Raw genomic sequence first — 22,759 nt, 5'->3', positions numbered from 1 at the left:
TTGATGAAACTACAAAAAAATCAAACAAAGCATTAGGATTTATTAAAAGAAATTTCTATAAATCAAATAAGAACATAAAACTAAAATGTTATTTAACCTTGGTTAGGCCAATAATAGAATATGCATCCTCTGTTTGGGACCCCTCAACTCAAGAAAACATTAAGAAACTAGAACAGACACAAAATAGAGCAGTGCGATTCATAACAAACGAATATTCACATTTGACTAGAGTAACACCTTTAGTAAAATCACTAAATTTAGAAAGCCTTCAGGACAGAAGGCTCAAAAGTAAAGTAGCAATAATACATAAAACATTGAACCATAATCTTCAAATACAAAAACAAAATTTAATAAAATACTCTGAAAGACACAAAGATAAAGGCACATTCCTCGTCCCATATGCTAGGACAAATTTGTACAAATACTCCTTCTTCCCTAGTGCTATTAGAGCATGGAATGGGTTGCCTGAGCTAGCCAGGAAAACCAGTGACTTGGCAGAATTTAAGTCATTGGTTAATATGCATGACTAAATGCATGACGCGTAGGACGTAATCATCTTCTTTTTTGAAGTAACGTCTGTATTATATAAGATAAGAAGATAAGACCAGCGAACCTGGTGGCCAGTATATAAACATAAGAACACTGTCTTGTCCAGATGAAAACTGGTATTGAAAAATTAAGGAATATGAGGTTGTTGTTTTTTTTATATACAAATTATTGAAAAATTAATTTAGAAAGTTAAAATTGATAATATTAAATGTATATGAAGCCCGAAAGTAGCCAATGTTACATATTGAAATTATTTAAAAGTCAGTTTTACAAGAGTCATATATGTCATTACTGTCAACTAATGTGGAGTGCGTAATATTTTGAGTTACCAGACCTGGTACGATTACTAAAAGTAAATCAAAAACTACTTCCGCTTCAATAACTCCGAATTTCATTTGTTGTCTGCTAAGTAATGATATACGTAGATGAAGATATAGTCTAGAATAGATCACTAAATTACTAATAGAGCTATAATAATCTAGATTCTATATCTATATACTACTTTCTATAGATCTTGATCTAGAGCTAATACAAATGTTATAGACCTAGATTTAGATCTATATAGATGTCCTAGACTCAAGACTGAAGAGTCAATCTACTATCTTAGTCTCTCTCTTCACCACCCATCTCTCTCTTCTCTACCTCTACTCTCTCTATGTATGAGATGATCCATAGTCACGAACCTAGTAAAAAGTGTTTTCTCACCCCTTCCCTCTCCTTGTTAGTTAGCCAAGTGTAGATCAACTTCACCATGCACCAAGGATCATCTCACGGAAAATCAGATGAATGCCTGGGCATTAGGATGATTAGCTCAATACAATAGCTCAGCTGTGGTCGGAACGATGTTGCCCACACATCAGTTCCCCCCTCTCCGCGCAGCTGAAATAGCACTATTATAAGAAACACTACTGCCCAAGAAAAAAATAAACATCACAGGCTACACACAGTACAGATGCCTTTGCACCAAATGTCATGGAGTTATGACCCTCATAAGAAACGACACTCAAGCAACAGTAAAACATGTACAGAACAATACAGATATCGACATGCAGGAAATACTCCTTTGGAGAGGAGGAACTAAGTACACCAACTTCTATTGCCCACCATCATCAACAGCAGAAATAGACCTACAACTACCACACTTCACAAGGACAATAATAGCTGGTGACTTTAATGCACACACACCTTCCCTTGGCTACCCATACTACAACAACCGTGGAAAAGAAATAGAGGATGTGACAAATGCCTCTAACCTACAACTTCTGCAAAACAAAACCTCACCTCCAACATTCCTCCACAGAGCACACAACACAACTAGCAGACCTGACCTAACTTTTATCTCTACAGACATTACTGACTCTTCTAAAATAACAGTTCTTGAAGACATAGGTAGTGACCACAGGCCTATACTCCTCAATATTGGAACACCAGGTAGATACCAATCCAGCAAAACAACTAGATGGAACTATAAAAAAGCTAACTGGGCAGCTTTTTCACAAGAAACAGACACAAGACTATCAAGCATATTGGAGACAGACGTCAACTCAACCTACGCAACTATAGTCTCCAACATCTTACAAGCAGCTAAAAATCACACCCCTCGAGGCCGAGTTGAGAAATACAAACCTTTTTGGACACCAGAATTAGATAAATTAGTAAAAGAAAGAAACATGGCCTGGAAGACTGTAGAAAAAAAAACTACTATAGAGAACTAGACAAAGTACAACAAATTGACAGGGCTTATAAGATACAAAATTAAAAAAGAAAAAGTGGACCACAACATGCGAACAACTAGATCTAAACAAGGATGGTCAAAAGGCCTGGACCCTTCTGCACCGGCTAGCAGGAAAGAAACAAATAACAAACCCCCAACCTATAAAGGGCACTGATGACCTTATAACAGAAAACCTTAAAAAGGTGAAACCTTCAATAAATATTTTGCCAGCATTAACAAATCAAAGCCAAGAAAACAACTGGACCAGGCCTTTAGTAATGTCTTAAAGAAGGAAGAAAAAGCTCCAACAGTCAACTGTCAGATCTTTGACACTCCCTTCACTCTATATGAGCTCAATACTGCTCTAAGAAGTCTCAAGCCAAGAAAATCCCCTGGATCCGATAAAATAACAAATGAAATGATCCAGGGACTAGGACAACAGGCCCAAAACTGTATACTTAACTTTATCAACCACACATGGGAAACTGGAGACATATCACAGGAATGGAGAACCGCAAACATAATACCCATTTTAAAGAAAAATAAACCACCTGGAGACCCAAAAAGTTATTGACCAATATCTCTAACATCCAACATTGACAAATGGCAGAAAAAATGACCGACTTTATTGGTGGCTAGAAAGTACTTGCTCACTCCACAATGCACAAGCTGGCTTCAGGAAAGCAAGTAGAACAGAAGACCACCTCTTTTGTTTTATCCAGGACACAGTAGAAGGGTTTCATGTCATGAAAACAAGCACACTACAGCAGTTTTTATAGATTTGCAACAAGCCTATGATAGAGTGTGGAGAAAAGGTCTTTTTTTTTGAAGATGAAAAAAATGGGCATCCATGGAAAAATGTACAGCTGGATCAGGGCATTCTTAAAAAACAGAACCATCCAAACCCGATTCAAAGGTGCCATCTCTAGTAAAAATGTTTGGAAGAAGGACTACCACAAGGTACAGCCCTTAGCTGGACTCTCTTCCTAATCTTCATGAATGACCTCCCAAACCTCATTTCGGTCAATAAGGCACTCTATGCAGACGACCTTCTAATTTGGATTACAGAGAAATATCCAGTGCTGACTAGATCCAAACTAAATAGAGCCCTCACAACTATCTCCACATATTCAAAATTATGGAAAATGGAAATATACAAAGAAAAGTCAGTTTATTCAATCTTTAGCCACAGCAACAAAACAGCAAAAAGAAACTACATCCTAAAAATAGACTCACAGCCAATAATTAAAGAAGAAAATCCAACATATCTTGGTGTAAAACTAGATCAAAAACTGTCTCTAAAACACTTTATGGCAGATTTAAAAGAAAAGGCATCACAAAGATTAAACATAATAAAACACCTAGCAGGAGCATCCTGGGGAGCTGAAAAGAAAACCTTAAGACAGTTATACACTGGATACGTCAGATCTGTAATGGATAACTGTCTCTCCATACAAGTAGCTGCCAACAAAACCTATCAATCATCATTAGACACAATCCAAAACCAAGCCTTGCAACTAATTAGTGGAGATATGAGAACTACTCCCACGGCAGCCTGTGACTCCAATATTGAACCTCTTAATTTAAGGCGCAACAGAGCAGCATTAGAAACTATTGAGAGATACAGAAGGTTGGAGGACGATCATCCTAATAAACTACTAACACAGAGAAATAGGAAAAACAACCAAAAAAAAGCAAAGGACTCTGATCCAACTTACTGACAAACTAGCCCTAAAACACCACCTATCTAATAACAGAGAAAAAACACTAATTGACAACACTAATTGTGATAATCCACCAGATGATATCAAAATTAAATATCAATATCACACTAGAGTGGATCCCTGGACACATTGGCATCATGGGAAATGAAAAGGCAGATAAGCTATCAAAGGCAGGTTCATCTATGGAACAACAAGATAGACCTGTTAACTACCTCACCCTAAGGTCAATGTTAGTCAACAATCACAAAGAGGAGTGGCTCAACCAATGGGCATCAGGAAACACAGGCACAGCCATGTACAAAGAAATAACAACGCCTAACAAACTGGACAGTATTAACTTCCTCCCCCGCAAAGAATAATCTACATTTTCCAACTAAGAACAGGACACACACCACTATTAAATTACCATCTGAACAAAATAAACTCCACACAACTCCCCATTTGCAGACACTGCGCCCACCCTTATGAAACCGTAAACCATATCCTCTTTGAATGCCCCTTCCTAATCCACCTTAAGCAGACCCTACTTCCACTACAGCCCAACATAACCAACACCCTGTACGACAGTGCTGAACAACTGAAGAAAACAGCATTCTTTTTTTTCCTTGGCACAGTCTGCAAAAGAGCTCACAGCTTAGCAGCAATAAAGCTGGCTAGAAGAAGAACAACAATTAAAAAGAAGACAGAACAACAAGAAACATATTGTATTGACACCAAATCAAAATTAAAAGAAAATAGCATTGCTTTTGAAAACAGGAAGTAAGATTAATTCTTGGTATTTTTGAAGACACTATTTTGGGATTTCTTTAAAACATAAACAATAACAAAATAGTAACAAAGATGGCTGACCCATGAACTCCTTCAGAATTACCAAATATTTATCAAATTTTTAAGAACAAACCAAAAAAAAATATTTAAAAATAATGAACAGCCTATAACTATAAAAGTATTATAATAATACTTGAAGTTAAAGTAATATTAATGATAGGAAGGTACAAAATACTTAAACGAATATTCACTTTTGACTGGAGTAACACTGTTAGTAAAATCACTAAATTTAGAAAGCCTTCAGGATAGAAGACTCAAAAGTAAAGTTGCACTTATACATAAAACATTGAATTATAATCTTCAAATACAAAAACAAAATCTAATAAAGTACTCAGAAAGACACAAAGATAAAGGCACATTCCTTGTTCCATATGCTAAGGCAAATGTGTACAAATGCTTCTTCTTCCCTAGCGCTATGAGAGAATGGAATGGGTTGCCTGAGCTAACCAGGAAAACCAGTGACTTGGCAGAATTTAAATCATTAGTTAATATGCACGACTAAATGACTCACTTAGTATCAAGACAAATGGGACTACAAGTGTTGTTGTTTTTTCTTAAGAAGTCCTCTTTTTTTTTCCTCATTTATTTTTAGATATTTTATTTATTAAATCTTTCTAAATAAGAAATGTTCTCATTTGCCTGATTTACAGCTAGTCTTTCTTTAGAATGCCTGAAAATTCTATAGATTTCATGAGCAAAGTAGAAAATAGATAATAATTTCCTAATTGGCTAGATAATTCTTAGCTAAGTATTCTATAGAATGCCTGCAATGGCCTGCATCTCACACTAAGATATAGGCCCCTAAGAATATCTACAAGTGATAACCAGTTTTGGCTTTAAAACATGTAAATCAACATTCATTTATAGCATACAAAAAAACAACAACATAGATCTCAGTAGATGAAACAAATTACTTGTAAAAGACTTTGTGGAAGCTCCAATTTAATTTGTGAGAGATAAGATAAGATAATTGTTATTGATCCAATCAAATGGAAATTCAGTTTGACTATAATTGACAATCTCAGCAGATCTATTATTTATATCTTCTACTTCTATTCTCTCAATTTCTTTAATCAAAAGTATAATAAAGTCATGATCATTCTATCAAGTTCATGTAACACAGACTAAAAACGCAAAATACCTAGGTGTTATTATAAATGAAAAACTGTCATGGAATCCCCATATTGATGAAACTATAAAAAAATCAAAGCATTAGGGTTTATTAAAAATAAATTCTATTATTGAAATAAGAATATAAAACTAAAATGTCATTTAACCTTGGTTAGGCCAATAATAGAATATGCATCCTCTGTTTGGGACCCCTCAACTCAAGAAAACATTAAGAAACTAGAACAGACACAAAATAGAGCAGTATTTTTCATAACAAACAAATATTCACTTTTGACTAGTATTAATATCACTCAATTTAGAAAGCCTTCAGGATAAAAGACCCAAAAGTATAAAGTAAAAGTAGCAATTATACATACAACGTGTACACTGAACCATAATCTTCAAATACAAAAACAAAATCTAATAAAATACTCTAAAAGACACAAGGATAAGGGCACATTCCATTATCATCTTCTTTTTTGAAGTAACCTCTATTATATAAGATAAGATGTGTTAAAAAAAATGCACAAAATTGCATTTTGACTACCGTATTATTTTCTTTATCTTTGACATAATGATGACATCATGATCTTTGGAATAGCCTACATACTTTGATCCTTGGAGTGTTGTCGCAATGATCGTAAGTTTGAACCCTGCTTGCCACCCTGCAGGTGATTTGAGCTGAGATGTCGAGTCTTCTGTTCTAAAAAGTTATTTCAAACATAAAAATTATGTAAAAAAATAAATAAAAAGACTAAAAGACAACTTTTTCCTCTCTAGAATCCTGTAGAGGGCTTTTATTTGCTCTATCTTAAACTTGCATATACCAAATGTTTAGTTGGTTCTTTATACATTTCTGAGACATGGAGAGCCAATATGAAAAAAAAAATTCCAGACTTTCACAACCAGTTTGCCGAATATTAGGAAGTAGGTGGCCTGTAAAGATATCTACTGTCAACTTGTGGGAAAGAACCAAGCGAAAACCCATAGTCATATTAAAAAGTGAAAGTGGAGCTGGATGGGACGAAAACCAGCCACCAATGTTTCAAGGCAGGCACTTGAATGACTTGATTGAATCCGCTAGGAAAGTGGACAGACCCAAGCAAATCTGGAAGAGGTCAGTCATCAGTGAAGCTGAGGATACTGGAATGACATGGGAGCAGATGAAGAAAGCTGCTCAGAGCCACCTGGATAGATGTGGCCCTCCCCTCACAGGAGTAAGACTAAGACGATGACTGCTTTAGTGATCCTTATGGACATTTATTGTGATTACCATAAGTAAGTATACCATGATTGGTCCATTTTATTTTTATGCTTTGGACATTCCTTCAGTTTTGAAGATTATTGCATCCAATCCCAAACCTTCTGCAGGGCGGCAAGGTATGGCGGTCAGCAAAGTTTAACCTATACACCATCCAGACAACAGTTCAGAGCACTTACCACAGGACCAGGCAGCCATTCATTATCTTGGTGATATTGTACACACATTTTAATTTTTTTAATGCATATTTTTATTTTCTCTTTGAAAGGTGTAGAAACCATTGAAGACTACATTTGCACTCAGAGATTTAAAGGATGTAGAGTCAACTACAAAGAGTGTTTATGCATTGAAGAAGAATTTATGGGCTGTGAAAATCCATTTCCATACAAAACTAAGAGAGAATGTCTCAGAGATTTTCGTGGTATGGCATTTAATATTTCTATTTATAACTGTTGAATACTTTGTGCCAAAGATTTCCTATCCTTGCATTTAATACATATCTGTATGTAGGAATATCTGTAAAGTATTTTTTTAAGATAAATTTCACATAGCCTGAATTTTTATAGAATTTTAAATTGATAGATAAATATATTTATGTCTATAATATTAGCCAATGTTTGATAGCTTCCTCTATATTTAACTTTTTTAGATTAGTGTATGTTGCGGGGAGGGGAGAAAAAACATATGACATGCTAGATGTGGGCCGGTTTTTTTATGGTAATGCCCGGGCCGATTTTGATATTAAGTCCGCCCCTGGACATGGGGCATGGTGGGGGGAGGAAGGGTAAGTCACGGAGAGTTCCTAAAGCTTGTCTTTCCCGAGCGGGTCCTTCGCGATCAGAGCAGTAGTCGGCTCAGTGCAAAACTTCTTCATGATGTAATGTAGACCACAACGACTCGCAATCAGAGGCGTCTCATATAATAAGTAAATGCTATCACCCCTTTCCCAAAATAAACTATTCCAGATCAAATGTTGGCGGTTTTTTTTTATTAAACAAAACTAATAGTTTATTGCCTACTATAACTGATAACTTAATTAAAAAAAAATATGACAGTACCAAAATGTCCTCAGTACTTGCAAAGTCCTTCCTTCAAGGAACAGTACCAGGAAAAAGGGGCAGAGAAACGATTAGAAAACAACATTGTTACGTGCGCATCTTAGTGTACGTTTGGAATGGTGCGAATGCGTGTTGAAAGGGAGAAAACGAAGGAATGTAATTAAAGTTATTGTTGACACATTATTAATTGTACATTAAGTTTAAAGTCAACATAATCTACCATATATGAGTCTATTATTGTATCATTAAAAGTCTCATCTGTACGTAACAAACATTAAAAAGGCTGTTCTTCCGTTCAAAGGGAAAGGACAGAGAGGAAGACGGTTGACCGATCATGAGTGGTGCCCTAACGGGCTAACAGACCAAGGGAGGTCAATAAGGTGAAGTGGAGTGCGTATTATTTTGAGAGTTACCAGACCTGGTACGATTACTAAGTAAATAAAAAAACTACTTCCGCTTCAATAAGACTCCGATAATTTCATTTGTTGTCTGCTAATGATATACGTAGATGAAGATATATAGAATAGATCACTAAATTACTAATAGATCTATAATAATCTAGATCTAGATTCTATATCTATTAGTCTATATATCTACTTTCTATAGATCTTGATCTAGAGGTAATACAAATGTTATAGACCTAGATCTAGAGTAATCAATCTGAGTCTACGACTACGCTACTACGAGACTAGAGTCTAGAGTCACTAGAGTCTAGAGTCTAGAGAGTAATAGACTAAATTAAATAGTAATATAGATAGACTATGAATTAAATGAATACTATGATTATTTATGATAAGTTAAATAAGTAATAAAGTATGATTAATACTATGATAGAATAGATCTTTATTATAGTTGATAGACATTATAATAATAATAATATAATCTTTATTATCCGTAAGGAAATTTGTCTTACAATTTGTGCATGTACATTCACACCAGACTCACTCATAATTTACATGTGACAAAGTTTATACCAGATTGTTCTTATTTAATGATTTGATTGCCAGGGGAACAAAAGAGTGTTTGTGTCTGTTTGTCTTTGCTATCGGTGTCTTGTATCTATTTTGTGATGGTAAAATCACAAAATCCTGACACAAAGGGTGATTCTTTATTTCGAGGATCTTGTTAGCTTTTTTATAGATGTTTGTCTCAAACAACTGCCCAAATGGGGTTTGTTTTTTGCCAATGATTCTGCCAGCAGCATTTAGGATTCTATGAAGTTTATTTTTATTTTTAATGCTCAGATTGCCATACCAGGCAGTGATATTGAAACTTAAAATATTGCAGATGTGAGCGTGATAAAACATAGCCAAGGCCTTTCGCTATCATGATTATGATTACATTTTATACGGATATATTAATATAGTCTATATTGACTATATATATATATTATAGATTCTAGATCTATTATAAATCTAAGTTGTCACAATCACGCTGTATGGTGCATGTCACAATCTCTTATATTAATTATATGCCTCTTATTAGACTTATTGCTGTCACATTAAGATGATCTTGACTTGAATTGTAGAATCAATGATCGTGATTGCCGATGATCTAGAAATCGTCATTTGATAAGATGATCATCTAGAAATTATCATTTGATAAGATGATCTAAGTACTGATCTATTACTAATAGATTCACTGAAGAAACATTTCCTTGTCAAATACAGAAACTTTAATTTAAAACAGCTATTTACAATAATTACAATAGTAAACTGTAATTAAATGAAATGGTTAACATATTAACATATTTCTACTGGATTAGATGATCTAAACAATATAATAATTTATGTCTTATTTCTTTGAATACCAACTAGAGACTCTCAGAAATCTCTAGAATCTTCTCAGACCTCCAGCATTATCACTTGACTAATATCTCTTTGCCGCTTGGCCAACCAATCAAATTACAGCTTAATGCTCTAAGCTTGCATTTCTGACCAATTATAAATTCTCTGTTAAAAAGATGATGTTAACTTGGACTTTCCAGAGCTAGCTTAAATCTGCTGTTAAACCTTGAGATAAAAATAGACAATGAGTACGTGACAATAATAATTTATAGTTATAGTCAGTGACTAGATCTTGATCTATAGTCTAGTAGTCTAGATCTAGAATTAGTAGAATAGTAGACTGTCATCACTCTAGACTCACTATAGACTAGTATAGAGTATAATATAGATACTACTTATTGTACTAGTATACATTTATTACTTGTGTGTGTGTGTGTGTGATAAATTAGTCTAAAATTCTAACCATATGATACATGATTTATTCTAGATCTAGATTATTCTAGATCTTTCAATTTTCAATATGATTTAATATGACAAAATATCATTCTATCTAATAGATCATAAATAGAAACAAATTAAATATTCCTTTTTTTTTTTAAACAAGTTCTTTCTTTTCCCCCAATCAACTTATATATTATTTAACATAAAAAAGATCTAGAGTCTATTTTTTTTTCTCAAGAGAGCAAGGAATGATTCCTTGTAGCAACTGTCATTTCTCTACACTCTAAATTCAAAAGGAATCAAATAAATGATTACAATTAATAAAATTGATATTTCCCCATGTTTAGAAGACAGACACCCCCCCCCCCCCCCAAATTAATGTGGGGAACGGGAATTGCAATTGGGGCCTTCCGAAAACAAATTTTTTTTTCCTCTAGGCTGGAAACTGATGGTCTAAATAATGTTTGCATACATTGCTTGTCTTATGATTAAAGAATATTTACATAATCTTATAGAATATATAGCATTTAAAAGCTGAAAAGTGTGTTGGGAAGGGTCGATCCATCAGAGGATGCTAAAAAAAATTTAAGGATACTCATAGTAATAAAAAAAGGGCTGAAAAGTGTGAAAGCGGTTCTGCGTTGTGTGAGGTTGGTGAGGCGGCTTGGTGGGGGTGTTACGGTCAGAAAGAAACATAGGGTATATTAAAAATTTAATTGAGAAGCTGAAGAAAAGTCTGAGATTTTGTATAGGGCTAGTTTTTTGGTTGTGATCAGGAGAGTTAGGGTGGGTGGATAAGTTAAAGTGATACTAGAATTTACAGCATATGTGCATGTGTGTGTCGTGGGCTGGCATTATAAAGTGGGTCTTTCACATCAAGTCAAAAGTCTCTATTGGGAAATTGCGATGCACTTGTTAAGAAAATTTAACAAAATAATAGCACTAAGGAAGAAAATATTCTGCTGATTTATTGGTGACTCAGAGAAGGGGGAAAGATCAATGAAGTCCTAAGGGTTTGTCATGTAAAGCATGACACAGTGGAAGTAGAAGAGAGCTTCATATACACCGATCTCCGAAAGAAGTTAGGTTTAGTAATTTTGTGGAAACTCTAAATGTAAAAATTTAAAATAAAAAAATAAAATTCATTAGCCAAATTTTTTAATGGTCTGGATTTCAAAAAAGTGAAACAGAATAAAGATACATTTATACTTTTCATTACATTATATAAAATAACTAGACATGATGGGGCAAGTGCTTCTGTATTTTTATTTTTCCCTTTCATTAAAGCAACAAGCAAATAGATTGTAGTTTTCCCTGATTGACCCATTTGGACCTCATAGATGCTTGAAAATGGGAAGAAACCTTTCTCAAGCTGCTAAGCATTAAAACAAGAATGAGATAGACAAAATTATTGTTCAGTAAGATAAGACACAATTATTGTTTAGTGAGGCAAAATTATTGTTCACGTCCTAAGTTCATGTTTTGGAAATTCAAAATAAGGGAGAGTAAAACAATTGCAAATGTTTTCTAGAGATAGAAGTTGATGTTGTTATCAGTTAGGGACCAGAGTTTTTGACTATCAGAATCCTGTTCAAGACCTCTTTTTTTTTTTTTTTTTATGGAATTTTAATTGGGGCAATACTTTGAGAAATTAATAAAAACTATATGGCCAGGAAATGGTGAAGATTTTCAGAAATAGTGTCACAGTGAGAGTAAAAGTGATACTTGAATTCACAGGCATATGTGCAATGTGTGTGTCTGTGGGCTGGCATTATAAAGTGGGTCTTTCACCTCAAGTCTACACCATTGCAGTAGTACATTTTTAATGAAGACTTTCTGATAAAACACCACTTTTTGCAGTCGTGACTTAGGAACATTGGTTTTATGCTATGTTCTAATCATGCCCATGTTTTTTCTCATTTTGACCGCTTTATGCTTTCAACAATGTCCACAGTAAAGGAAGTAAATTTTCTACTCTTGTCGCAATAGACGAATTTTTTTTAATCAAGTATGCCTTTTATCTTTTTTTTTTTTGTTTAAATTTTTTTTTCGACTAGTAATCGGGCATTTTTCGTCGGGAATATCGACAGTACGTCCCCTCTTTTTTTAAAAAAGTGACAGGTTTCACCCCCCCCTCCCCCCAGCACTTATCTCTAGACGGCCAACTTTATCGTAAAGCGCATAACTTCTTTATGTGTGGCGTGTGTATTTTTTTTTTTTGTTTAACGTGCAACAACGATGGTCCGATGTTTGATTGACTTCAAATAGTGTAAATCCTTATCGTGTCTGTAGGCTATTGCACTATGCACCTAAAAACTAGGCCAAAGCTGTTGAAAGAAGAAAAAAAAAAGAAGCCGTGGGGAGGGGTGGATGGGGTGCTACGTCGTCATCTTTATTTTTAGCCACCGAATAATCGAATTAGCCTCGTTTTAGGATCGTATACTCTAGTCCTTAGTGATGGTGCATTTTTTTTTTTTGGCACTTGCTCACTTCCTCTCTAACCGCAACTACCGCTACGTATTTTCCACTAGATCTGTGTTTTTTTTCCCTGTCCTTTTAGGTGTGGAGTTGGGGGGGGGGGTACTCATCGAGTTGTTTTTTTTTAGTGTGCTAAATGGTTTTAAAAAATGAAAGAGGAGAAAATGTGTGCTTGTAACATACTTGTCTTCTGCATTAGATCTACTTGTATTCAATTCTATTTTGTTTTACTCATCACTCTTTCTCTCCGTAATTATTTACCACATTCTGGTGGAATCGACGCTGGTATCGTCAGTTCGGAGTGAAAGAGTTAAGACCCAAGTACTTGAGCGATAAATACATCGTTCCTCTGTTGTGTTTTTTTCTCTTCTTGAAATGAGTTCGCCTCGCCGTACGTCGCAGACAGGTAGACGTGCAGACGAAATGTCCCTGCTGTTAGCTCTAGGAACAAGATAATGCTCTTTTCTTCCCGACGAGCGACTGGCACCACAGCGCGCCTGTGAACTTCAGATTTAATTTGCCTGTTGCAGTCAAACGCTTGCTCCCTCCTAATAAGACTCCTACTACCAAGATCTATGCGTTGAGCGTAAAATAGAGCTCAATGAAAATGGACGGATTTTTATTTGAGATGGTTGCAATAGAACTGTAGAGTACGTTTGAATTTCACCAGAATCTGATATCCATGAAAAGCAAAGAAAACCGGTTGTTGCTTTAATGCTTTATCTTAACTTTTTTCACTTTATGAGCGTATCTCTTTAACTTTTTTCACTTTATGAGCGTATCTCTTTGACTTTTTCACTTTATGAGCGTATCTCTTTAACTTTTTTCACTTTATGAGCGTATCTCTTTGACTTTTTCACTTTATGAGCGTATCTCTTTAACTTTTTCACTTTATGAGCGTATCTCTTTAACTTTTTCACTTTATGAGCGTATCTCTTTAACTTTTTCACTTTATGAGCGTATCTCTTTGACTTTTTCACGTTATGAGCGTATCTCTTTAACTTTTTCACTTTATGAGCGTATCTCTTTAACTTTTTCACTTTATGAGCGTATCTCTTTAACTTTTTCACTTTATGAGCGTATCTCTTTGACTTTTTCACTTTATGAGCGTATCTCTTTAACTTTTTCACTTTATGAGCGTATCTCTTTAACGTTTTCACTTTATGAGCGTATCTCTTTAACTTTTCACTTTATGAGCGTATCTCTTTAACTTTTCACTTTATGAGCGTATCTCTTTAACTTTTTCACTTTATGAGCGTATCTCTTTAACTTTTTCACTTTACGAACTTATCTCTTTAATTTTTTCACTTTATGAGCGTATCTTTTTAACTTTTTCACTTTATGGGCGTATCTCTTTAACTTTTTCACTCTATAAGCCTATCTCTTTAACTTTTTCACTTTATGAGCGTATCTCTTTAACTTTTTCACTTTATGAGCGTATCTCTTTAAGTTTCCATCTATGAAGTTGATCGTTAATAACGTTTGTATTAATGAGCTTGTCCTGCAAACCCCTTCCCCTTTTCTTATTCAACCTTTCACTTTAATTTATTGTATATATATATATATATATATATATATATATATATATATATATATATATATATATATCGAGCACCGTTTACTCTCCCATTAGTTTTCACTATAGTTTCTTTAAGATATCTACAAATATCAGTACTTCCCCCAAAGAGAAACTTTACTCTCTAAAACTGATTTTTATTCGATGACTTTGAAATCCCAGCCTTTGGCGCTATTCGAATTCCGGACCCTCGTTTCAGAAACTTGAGCTCCGGGCTTCCGGCCAACCTATAACATTGCTGTTTATTTCCTAGCAATCCTGATTCCGGAAATTATACATGTAGTGCCTAACTGTACGATTCTGCTAGCTAGAGTGTTATGGAATATGTGTGTGTGTGTGTGTGTGTTTGTTTCTATGGTGACGGTGGGAAGAGGTTAGCGATTGGTTGTAAATGATCCAACATAGGTGGCACTGTCGTCATTTGGACAGACGACTCCAGACCGTGAGACTGAAAATGAGTTATTTTAGTGAGTTACATTTTGTGAAACGATATTACTACAGTCTACTACGTTTATTTCATTTGATCAGAAGTTAATTTTGTTTATATGATTAATAAAGTGTTATTTAGTTTGTTCACACAATGAAGTGATTCAAGTTTTATGAGTTAAGATGCATTACGCCTTCACCTATTTAGTTGTCTACCAGCAGTTTGCTGCTACACATCAACATCCGTTAACAACTAAGTTTCTCAGCACTTGATAGGCGTAGCTCTTCAGCTTGCAAATGTCTACTCAGTAATCAACAACAGTAGCTCCTCTATTGTGAAGCAACATGTCTGAATGTATACATTAGATTTGTGTCTATTGGTAAAGGAGAGGCGCAGTGGAGCTAATTACGCTCTGTTCTACTTAAGTATAAGACTTAGAGCAGCAGCTTTAAACAGGTTACATCCATATCAACTGCAACTAGTATTACTACAGTATTTGAACAAATGGAAACTGGTCAATTATCTGACCATGTTTGTCCATCTCCTGTCATCCAAGGAGCCGAGAGCTTGACTGCATTTTCCTGCTCGGGGCTGGCGACCCGGTCTTAATTTAACAAAACTGGACATGTTATTGAGCCTCTAGGAATTACCTTTTTCTTTCTTTTGTATTGCTTTTAAGTGCCTTCAGCTTAAAGTTGTGGCCACTATACACACTTGGGAGACTGGGAGAATTGTCTAACTACAAACTGGAAAAGTGCACTTATAATTTTACATCTTTAAACTCTTTACACAAAGACACAAAGATAGAGGCACATTCCTCGTTCCATATGCTAGGACAAATTTGTACAAGTGCTCTTTCTTCCCTAGCGCTATTAGAGCATGGAATGGGTTGCCTAAACTAGCCAGGAAAACCAGTGACTTGGCAGAATTTATGTCATTGATTAATATGCATGACTAAATGCATGACGCGTAGGACGTAATCTTCTTTTTTGAAGTAACGTCTGTATCTTATAAGATAAGATACAGTTTTATTCGTTTCGCATTGTCTTCTTCTGAATGCCTTGTTCCTACCAAGTTCTTAAGCTCAGTCTTTTTTTTTTTTTTTTGTAGTTTTAACCTAAAATGTTGCGTATAAATATTTGTTACAATTCTATGTCGTCTGTGTCAATGTGCATGTGCTTTCTTTATAAACAACAGCAGAGAAGTTCATTCATCAGAATTCATTTGACCCTCGACCTTCTTTTTTCTCCATTCTATATAGGTTACAACGTTATCAGGCCTAGAGATCGAATTGCCAAAGATATGGGTCAGCAGTCTCTTGATGGCGACGCAGTGTACACATCTCAAGTGTGTAGCCCAACTGACCAGTCCACCGCCCTTCTCGGCGACATAGGGAGAAGTAACATTTGAACAAGAGCAAGTCGTCGCCTTGCTGTGAAGGGAGACTCAAATGTTTGGACTATTCGTTTACCTTGAGTTCAGTCAAACGTTCGTATCAATTAGCTGTACACCTAGTGGAGCTCATTCCAGGAGAAGTCTTCTGTCTCAGTACGGCGGCGATTCAACTACAGTCTCCAGGTTAGAATAGGCTTCTTTTGTTGCTAGAAACAAATTGTAGAAATTTGTTTAGGAATGTTACCATAACATCTCTTAGCTTCATATATATATATATATAGTCTCTATGTCTGTCTGTCTGTCTGTCTGTCTCTTTTGCCAGTAAAGTCTTATTTGCTTTATGTTCCCCCCTCAAAAAAAAAAATATAGGTTGCTATTTCGTTTTACTACAGTGGCTATAATGATATTAAAACCCTTTTTATATCAACTCAATCTGTCTTGTAAAATGTTTGTACACGTTATTTCTCCCACCCCATTCTCGCATCCAGTTAAAACCTTGCACAATTATTTATTGACCAAAAAAATACACGAATGAATGTAAAAAAATGAACCCTACATTGATGTGCAATATCATCATCATCATCATCATCAAAACTTTCATTTGACTAGTTTGGATGCTGTGAAATCGCGTGACAGCTAAAATTCTCCACATGACAGCTAAAATTCTCCACATCGTCCAACCAGAAGCCGTCGGCATTAGCGTGTCAGGGGAAGGGCCGGTGTACTTCTTGGTGTTGGAGCTTTATCTCTTTTGTGAGCCTGTTTCTGCGCTTCTTCTGAAAGATAGTCTTGGCCAACCGAATTCCATCAGTGTCTGGGAAAAGTCATATCTTTCTTGGCTTCACAGCATTGAGGAGTTGCCCCTGTTCAACTGTAGACTTGGTCGTCTTGGTTTATTCCTCTTGTTCCCCTATATCAGCAGTTCTCAACATTTTAAGCTCTGCGACCCCCTTTTTTTTTTACAATCCCCCACTCTGCTGCGACCCCCACCCTCACAGCAATAGAAGAATAGACAAAAACAATCCATATTTTCAATGGTCTTAGGCGACCCCTGGCAAATCGTTAATCGACCCCCAAGGGGGTCTCGATCCTCAGGTTGAGAACCCCTGTCCTATATCAAGCGATCTACCTTATATAGATACATAAGATAAATGATTTATAATAGTAAATCACTATGTTTCTTATTCTATTCAACTTACTAATAATCATTGCGATACATACTTTACGTATATAAAAAAAAAGGCAATGAATACTTTTTTTTATAGATGATATTTGATCCTATGTATGTGACTGTGAAGTCTCACTAACCAGCCAGGTGCTAAGTTAAAGTGTTAACACTAATGTCAGAGTTAGGGGAGGTAAAACAAAGAAACACACAATGTTCACATTTTCACCAATCTTGAAACACACAAAGTTCACATTTTCACCAATCTGGTTTACCTAAATCTATATACCGACATTTTTCTCCTTGTTTGATGTCCCGTAGAGAAAGGTCACAAGACAAACTTTGCTGTTTCAACTCGGGGGGGGGGGGGTCAGGATGTGTTCTTGTTGTTTCAATCTACACCAGGGGTCTAGAGATGAGAGGGAACCAAATACACCGATACATCGAGGGGAAAACATCGCACAAAGCTAATCAGGCGTTAGAAATACAAGTCTATTATAGCGGTGAGTGTCAACGTGAGTGGGAGTGCTCATTGTACTCGAGAGCTGACCATTAAGTAGGCTATTTGTCTAGACTTGGTCAACTACAACACTGGCGGCTCCGGGGAAGTTGAAAAGCGTTTCACTCTTGTAATAGGTAGGAAGAATAATCAACATACAATCATCGAGGCAAGCCAGTGAGACGACAAAAGAATTCATTATGGATTCAATGTACTGACTCTTTGCCCTGTCATTCAATAAGAAATCCTAACAGTAATTTCATGGTTTCATATAGTTGTTTCTTCAAGTTGTTGTGTTGTTTTTTTTTCATGTAGAGCCGCGGTATAATATTTTTGTTTCGCAATTAAAAAAATATGTATTATATTTTTGGTACTATTAGTATAGAAAAGTTCACTTTTGAGAGGGTTGGTGTCACAAGAAACGTATGTGGCCAGCACAACACTATCCTCGTTTGAATGAATAAAATTAAGGTTGTGTCAACAATTTCCTTCTAAAAGCTTAGGCCGCTGTGGACCTTCAGATGAGCCTGACCACAACCATCGCGTTCTTGTAGTTACACAACTCCCCCCCCCCCCCCATCCGAGGAGACTCTGGTAACTTGTACACCCCCACTTTGTGAGTATTGTGACTCTCGCCTCACCGTGGAACATATCCTCGTTGATTGCCCCAGATACCAGGGTGAAATTTTTTAGAGCCACTAACTTAAAAACACTATTCGACAATTTCGACCTTGGGAAGGTACTGGGCTTTATCCGGGAAGTGGGGTTGTCTACGAAGATCTGATTTATGAATCTGTGAACATGTACTATTTACATTAGATTTTTACCAAATTAAATTTTTACTACCTTTACTATTTTAACTGTGAATAGACCTTGATTTTAATGATTTAACTGTATAGAATTTAGCCCCTGTTATGTAGAGAGAGAGTAGTCCTTAAGGGACTGCAGGTACGACATGGCCTAAATTGTGCCGATGTGCCTAAAATCAAAATCAAACCAAATCAATCTAACTTGTTCACCACGTCCCGTTGTTGACATTGGAACCAAGACCACGTGTAGGATATAGACTTGTGAGCCCCAAGGGGAGCATCGGGCCGCAACCATACGTATACACTGAGCTAGGTTCTGAGCAACTGTCGTCACTGATGACTGACCTCTTCCAGATTAATTTGGGCTTCTTATTTTCCTTTTTCATCGAAAGGGTTCTGATGTTCCAAGTCCCTATCCTGGGTCCTCAGAAGGTTAGTCGGTGCGTTGGCTTCCTGAAGGCGGTTCAAGTTCTAGAGGGTTCGATGTTGTTGCGATTTCTGTAAGAATAGTTTAGCTATGTGAGCTTGCTAGCTTTATGATCACCTCCTTATTCGGAATTGGGACCGGCAAGATACCTACCCTGTAGGGAGTTAGGCCCCTTTTGTTTTTTACTAGCTCTCCAATTTTCAGCGAGTCCACCATGCCAGGAGCCCTGTGATTTTATCAGTCATTTCATTGTGTTTCTCTTCACTTTTGACTTTCTGGTGCTCCTCAACATAGAAACGCATGTATGAGTTAGCACATACTATTCTTGGTTAACTCAGATACTCATGCTTGCATGCCTTACCTTTCTACATATAAATATGTCGCGTGTCCAGTCCAGATTGCTTGTCAAGTTGCATTTTTTTTTCACTTTTTTTTCCAACCTGACATAATTTTACAATGTCATGCTTCAAAATGTGTGGACACGTTTTTGTAACCTGAACATTTGGTTTTGGGGGACCAGAATGAGTATATATTAGTATGCATGATTTCTTTGCACACGGGTATGTCTATGGATGTTATTACCGCAAAGAATTGATAGTTGGCACTGTGTGACGAGACTAAGACACTGAAAGTTGACAATATTTGTGTGTGTGTGCCTGTCACGTTAGAGAGCCTACATGTACCTGATCGTAAAACTAGAAACTTGGCACAATGGACGTTTTTGTGTGTGTGGCGTGCCTCGCTTTATTTACTCTTGTTTCACAGTTCTGGTCCACGATGTTCACTGGGACAACTTCGTGTAGATATAGATGTTTGAATTGAAACCATTGACTTGGCCCGTGGAATGTTTGTTTCCTAAATATTCTCCACTACGCATTTCACTTACCTAGATATCTTGATTATGTTGTCTAAAGTAGAAAAATTATCATACTAGATCTAATAACGTTTTCTTTTTTTTTTTTTTGAAAGAGTTTCTACAATATCTAATTTACATCTAAATATATACTTGTACCATTGTTAAAACAATTTGTTTAGATCTTTATACTATTTGATTAGGTCTTAGGGCAATGCAGAAAAACAAAACGTGTGATCCCATCAACATTAACATCGACTTACGTGATATCTAGATCTAACAGAAAACATGTTCAGATTTGGGTCATTTTGTCCAGGATGAACTCGGAAACTAGAAATACACTTTAGTATCGACTTACGTCACATCTATATTTCTCTTGCTCACTTTTGCTGGCCTAGAGTTCCAAGAGCCAAAGGCTCAACTCTACCTGACAGTTTCAAGAAGAAGATGCCGTCACATTGAACTGGTTGATCAGAACTGTTCCCAGTCCGCTTCTTTTGTTGTCATCCGTGAGTTTGTGTTTAGATAGAGCTTTGTGACTCTGTCATCATACTCAGAGATACTCCATATCTGACACAGTGGGATCACTATATCTAAGATACAGTTTGTAACATAGTTGTCACCACAGACACAGTGATTCAAGAGGCCCCCCTCAATAAGTGTGAGGTTGACATTGACGACTGGGGAAATGCTAGCTCTCGATCGCGTGAGTGTCGGAGTTTTACGATTTGAGGCAAGGAGATCAGCCATCAACAAAGAAAGAAAATCTTTAAAAAAAAAAAGCCGAGAAAAGAAAACGGATATTTGTAGCCGATCCAACCTAACCATGTGGCTGGCTTTTTTTTTTAAAGCGAGGGTTGGACTCCATAGCCATCTTTGAAATTCTTGGAAATGAAAAAAAAGTGCTCATATTCGACAATTAAGGAGAATATATATATATAGCTACAATGCCACATAAATGACACAATATATACAGTTTACATATCTAGGCTTTGTCGTCTGGGAATTCCCTGACGCTAAGCCGTGTAGTCAAAGATTTGTATATTTGTTTATCCTATCAGTCAACAAGACTTCATTCTTGTGTCATGTCTAATTAGAACCATCCACTTTAGGTTGCTTCACTGACTTCAGTGATCATCTATTTTGTAGATTTATTGACTTTATTTGCTGATTATTCTAAATTCTTTTTGAAGCCCTCTGCTTTGTATTAGCCAAAGCCACGCGTGTTGTTTTTTTTCCTACATAAAAGATAATTCGTTTTTAGACAATGATGGTTTGAACGGGCTTTTTTTTTTTTTTTAAATGTCCAACTGCTTTGATCTACAGTTTACGAGCCTGGTGTAATTTACTTTGATCTGCTTTCAATTCTTGAAGCCTGGGTTTTACAAATTGTCCATTGAAGGTGGTCATTATCTTTTGTCAGTAAAGTGTTTTCGGTCCAAGACTGTCATGGCGACACCATTTTTCTTTTTTTCTCTTGGTTAAAAAAAATATTTTTAAAATCTTGCAACATTTAAAGTGTAGATGAGAGTAGTTAGACTTGGAAGGACATCTCTTTCTTTTGAGGCTTTAGTCTTTCTTTCATTTATCTTGGCTGAGTGGAAATAATACTTCCAGTGCCTATCTCTGGCTGTCCACCTGAGCCTAGATAAGTCTCTTAACCCTTTCTCTCCTAATCGACGATACCATCGTTGATTTGACCTCATTAAATTAAATTAATATTTTTTTTTTTTAAACTTGACTTTGTGTCATATAAAAAGAGCATGCATTTCCCTTTAATTCTATACCAAATACATTTTCTGATAACAAACAACAAAGCTATTGAAGCCCAATCATAACAGGGTAATGAAATAGTAATGAGCAAAATGAAGAATGCCTTCAAAACGTAGAAAAATAATTACGGAGAGAATGGACCTCATTCACCAATCGTAAACAAACAACATTTAGCCACGTGGTTCTCTATCTCTTCTATACAATTTAATTTATCCATAAAGGCTGTCACGTGATACGTGTTTTTTTTTCATTGTTTTATCACGTGGCTAAATTTTGTTTGTTTACGATTGGTGGATGAGGTCCATTGGTTGCTAGCCGGATATGGCGGCTTGTTGGTTGTTGGATTGTAGCTTCAAACAACTAGTACAGCTAAACCATGTCCCCCTTTCCTCGTCGTTACCATGGAAACACACATGCACTAACACGGCTGCGGGACTCGTTGGACATGTTTTCTCTGGACATTACAGCAGTACAAAGTGGAAATGGAAGTACTCAGTGGAGGTGATAGAGATACTCGAAGAAATGGTTAGTCTTAGCGGGCAATGGCGTCACAAAAAACTAACAGGTCAGAAGGAAAGAAAGGGGATAGAGAACGGAAAAGCAAATTCTTCAAAGTCTTGTTCTTGTTTGTGTATGTGTTTTGAGTCTGTGTGTGAGTGTGTCTTTGAGCGTGATTCTGTTTGTGCTTGAGTGTGTGTGTTTGAGTGTGTTTGTTTGAGTGAGTCTGTGTGTGAGCGTGTGTTTATGTTTGAGCTTGATTGTGTGTGTGTGTGTGTGTGATGTTTTGAAGAGAGCACAGATAGGAATAAGGAAAACATTTGAGGATTAGAAAATTTCCATAGGAAGGAAAACAGGCTCAAAACTAAGGCCGATCCTTAGCCTAGA

At 36.1% G+C, this 22,759-nt stretch overlaps 1 protein-coding gene across 1 annotated transcript in view; it reads left to right on the top strand.

The window, feature by feature from the left end:
- The first annotated feature begins 8,713 nt into the window (after window positions 1-8,713).
- The window catches only part of LOC106050973 (tripartite motif-containing protein 2-like), a 70,163-nt gene continuing 56,117 nt past the window's right edge, over window positions 8,714-22,759 (top strand). Inside the window, exons 1-2 of the mRNA XM_056007642.1 lie at window positions 8,714-8,864; window positions 16,215-16,531. The gene's annotated coding sequence lies outside the window, so the exon portion shown is untranslated. The remainder of the gene's footprint in view (window positions 8,865-16,214; window positions 16,532-22,759) is intronic.

Source organism: Biomphalaria glabrata, chromosome 13 (genome assembly GCF_947242115.1).
Source record: "Biomphalaria glabrata chromosome 13, xgBioGlab47.1, whole genome shotgun sequence".
Taxonomy (NCBI): Eukaryota; Metazoa; Mollusca; class Gastropoda; family Planorbidae; genus Biomphalaria; species Biomphalaria glabrata.
This window is presented reverse-complemented; position numbering and strand designations above follow the sequence as displayed.